Consider the following 4,404-nt stretch of genomic DNA (forward strand, 5'->3'; position numbering starts at 1 on the left):
TTCTTTTTATATTATTACAAAATTCTTTATAAATACCTTTATCGTAATATTATATATACACCATTTTCTCCTATTTGTCTGGAATTTTCTAGATGTTATAAACCCTGATTTATTATTATTGAGACATTAGGTCACAAAAGTTTTTATTTTCTAGATGTTATAAACCTTGATTTATTATTATTGAGATGTTAGGTCACAAAAGTTTTCATTTTATCTTATGGCTATCAATGACACACACACACACACACACACACACACACACACAGCCATTGCTTGCGTTTTAGCACTGATGCTTCCCCTGTAAGAGCTATATTGGTGAGTCTCTAAATTATTCTGGTCTGTACTGCTCCCCAAACATCACTTTATTTATTGCTCCACCAGAATCACTGCCTCTGCTCCCCTGGTCCTCATGCTCAAGGACTGATTGCACATTTATAGGTTTCCGCTCCAGTCCCTTGCAGAAGCCATCTTTCATCCTCGCTATCAAAATTCCAGAAATAATCTTAAGAGATAATTATTGGTCTTTCAAGACTTATTCAGATGTTCATCTGCTATCTTTTATTGAAAGGATATCAAGAGCATACAGTACAAATAAAAATTCCCTAGACCTGCTACTATGATTATCAAGGGTGTGTGTGTGTGTGTGTGTGTGTGTGTGTGTGTGTGTGTGATTACCTACAAAAAAATGTAAATTTTAATTTAGGTTAGAACCAAATGTGATTACTTTATATTATAAATATAAGTGAAAAAATTCTAGCACAGGGCATGAGGCCTTGAATAGCGGGTATTTGAAGAAACTGTGGTGAAATGTTTGTGAACTTTGAGTTTTAATTTAAAGTTAGATTGAATTGTCCTTTAGTACCTATAAGTTGTTTTTAGTAACTCCCTGAGAAATAGACTATTGTCTCAGATGTATTTTATGTTACTTGAATCAATTAGAAAAAGTAAATGTACTAAGAAATGGCCCAATATCAAGGAATTAAGCAGAAACAGATTCTAAAAGTTTCTTCTTCTAATCATTAAATGAATAAACGGGGTCCAAATAGACAGCAAATGATTACACCCTAATACGGTATCTGTCTTTGTTTGTATCTAGTAAACAAGTCCCAGCGTTTTAGTCATGTGGCAAGCAAAATTTTAAAATCCTACTTTGCACTTGAATACTGACTGCGTTGTGTAATATTATATGTTGAGTGAATTTAGGTAAGACTGTTGTTTGGGATGTGATGAGGATTAGGCATGGAGATTTATGTAACTGAGAAATATCACTCTCCCCCTCCCTCTTTTGTGCCACCTCACCAGGAAAGAAACTATTGAGAAACCAGTCTTGTGAAAATGATAATCGATGTCATGGAAAATGAATAGGTTGAAAACAGCTTGATAGTTAAAAGCTTTAAGTGATTCCTCAGCTCAGCCCTCAGTGGGATGCTTTCCACATTCAATGACTAGATGAACTCATCTGATGTGCACCACTTAATGCAATTAGAATTAGAAAATGCTTTGATTAGACAGGAGGCAAGCTGTAAGGGATGAGAAGCCATTCTTATTCCTTTCTGCAAAGCTTGAACTTATATGAGCATTAAGAGGAAAATTGACTGCTTTTTAGACTTGGTAAAAATTGTAGCAGTGGATAAATTGTAGAGTCCCTGATAATGTCTATCTCAGGGTCATCATGTCCTTTTGGAAGCAAACTAGTATTTTAGATAGGCCCTGACTAGTTTAGCTTATTGAAACATTTCAGCAAATTATATTGTCATTACTGATACGAAGGAATTTCTAAGCAAATATTTAGTGGTGATTAAAGGTGATAGCACAATAACCTGAGATAAGAGGTTATACTTGATAATCCTATGAGAAAACTTAAATTCAAATCACACTTTATGCTATTAGATAATAAACTTGAGTTATTCAGCTATATCAATTTAAAATTATTATAACATCTTGGTGAATTGAATTATCCATTTATTCTCTCATAAATACAACCAACATTTATTGAGCAGCTACCACTCACCAAATTTACCTTAAAGTGGTAATTCGAGGTCTTGGTGAGACTCTGCCTTATTATGTGACTTCTACTATGAGAGCATACTTAATAAGTTTTATACCATTTTTTCTTGTATTTCCCTCATCATTTATTAGTATTCTTGGAGTGATAAAATAAGATATGTGTTAATGTCCACAGATTTTGTGATTATCTTTTGAAATAAATTGTAATAAAAATGAAGAAAGCAAAGGCAAAGGTAAGAATACATTATATGTAAAAGTAGAGGATAATAATGGATGAGACACAGAAATGAAGGAAAGCAGAAATTGCTCTAGCTGGATAGAGCATCAGCCTGCTAACTGAAGTGTCCTGGGTTTGATTCCCATCAAGGGCACACGCCGGGTTGTGAGTTCAATCCCCAGTTGGAGGCATGCAGGAGGCAGCCAATCAATGAGTCTCTCTCATCATTGATGTTTCTATCTCTCTATCCTCTCTCTTCCTTTCTGAAATCAATAAAAAAATATTTTAAAAAATGATATTTTGTTAATAAAGTATTTTCTAGTGCCAACATTTTATGTAAATTGGCCCAGAAATTTTATTGTCATGCAGAGTGATTTAATGAAAATCTACCCAGAACCTTGGAAGTCTAGAAATGTAAGTGCTCCAAAATAGAGAGATTGATAACTATCCTATATAATAGAAGGCTAATATGCAAATAGACCGAACCACAGAACAACTGAACAACCGGTCGCTATGACGTGCACTGACCACCAGGGGGATGCGCACGGAACATGGCGGGCATGGGCAGCAGTCAGCAGAGTGGGGAACATGGCAGACATCGGCTGCAGCAGAATGGTGGAGCAGGTGAGCAGGGATGCCAGACCAAGGTGGGGCACCAGTTGCTGCCATCGGGGCGAGCCTCTGGTGGTTACTGAAAATTCTTTGCTCCCGTGCACCACAGTCCCGCTCGGCACTCGCACCTGCTGCCGGCGCTGGCCCCGCTGGCATTTCAGTGGGTGTGTGTGGCAGCTGCCGGCCCAGATCACCCCTCAGGGCTTCTCCATCTCCCCCTGCTCCCGAGGGGCAATTGGGGCAGCAGCCGCCACTTGCACCCACTGCTGACACCTGCCCCAATAGCTCCGTGCCATCAGCAGGTGCTAGCGGAGCCGCGCCATTAGCATGTGGGAGCAGTGATTGCAGGAGTGGGGCTGCTGGCAGACAGGGGACCAGGAGGCCATGGTGGGAGAGGCTGGGTGGGGTCCCAGAGGATGGGACAAGACCCCCCCTGTGCCCACTGCAGCCTTGCAGCCCACAGTTCCTTTTAAGGTGCACAAATTCATGCACTGGGCCCCTAGTAATGAATATTGCTGAGAGGTTGAGAAAGATGGGACTACATTCACTGGGTCACACATCTAAGGGGCCACTATATATCATTGTTCCAAGTTCCTCTAATATGTTTATTATCTTTTTTATTTCTCAGCCCTCTTACATGGTTTTTAATAATAATTTTCTACCTGTTATAACTTCTCTTGCTTTCACTCAAGTGTTTCTCAGAATACAAAGCATAAAGTACAAATTCTTTATGTGGTATATAAGAATCACTATGATTTACCAGCCACCTTACTCTTCAGCTTTTAAATTCCTTAAGTTTTAACTCTACTAAACAACTTCTAAGTTTATGTAATGCTGTTTCAAGTATTCATGCTTCCATACATGTGATTTTTCTTGCTTGGAGGAACTTTTCTAACATGTTATCCACAAAATTATGAATTCCTATGAGAAACTTGCAGAAATACCAGAACATTATTATCCACTGTGGCTGTGGATGTGAGCTTGCCAAGTTTACTAACAACCAATCATTGCTTTTCTTAATTGCATATTTACTATGTTGCAGGCATTCTGAAAAGTGTCCATGGATATGATTACTACCTCAATCTTATCACCATGAGGAGTGGTGAGAACTAAGAAGAAATGGTTCTTAGCAAAGTTCAGTAACTTGCTCCAGTACCGATAAGAAGGTATGGAATCAAACCCATGTCTCCATATCTACAAAACTCATGCTCATTACCACTGAATGTGTAGATGTAAAGATGTGCTATTTGCTTGTTCTTTCATAGCCAAATCTCATCACCTAGTTGCGAAATCAGTTCATTTTTTTCTTAATTAAAAAATACATCTCTGGAAGTTAGGAAAAAATGTTTCCCTTTTGCTTGAGTCACTCCACATTGCTAAGCTATTTCACAGATCAGTTATATCCCTAATCTATTTTGAGCAGGACTCCTTTCTTTCTTCTTTTTTTTTCAAAGACAAACCAAAAACTCATGAACTGGCAAAACAACAACAACAAAAATCCCTCATATTAACAGACAGACAAATATCAGGTTGGCTTAATTCTAGGAAATACTGTATGATTTTGGAAA

The sequence above is a fragment of the Myotis lucifugus genome, unplaced genomic scaffold (genome assembly GCF_000147115.1).
Source record: "Myotis lucifugus unplaced genomic scaffold, Myoluc2.0 scaffold_209, whole genome shotgun sequence".
Taxonomy (NCBI): domain Eukaryota; kingdom Metazoa; phylum Chordata; class Mammalia; order Chiroptera; family Vespertilionidae; genus Myotis; species Myotis lucifugus.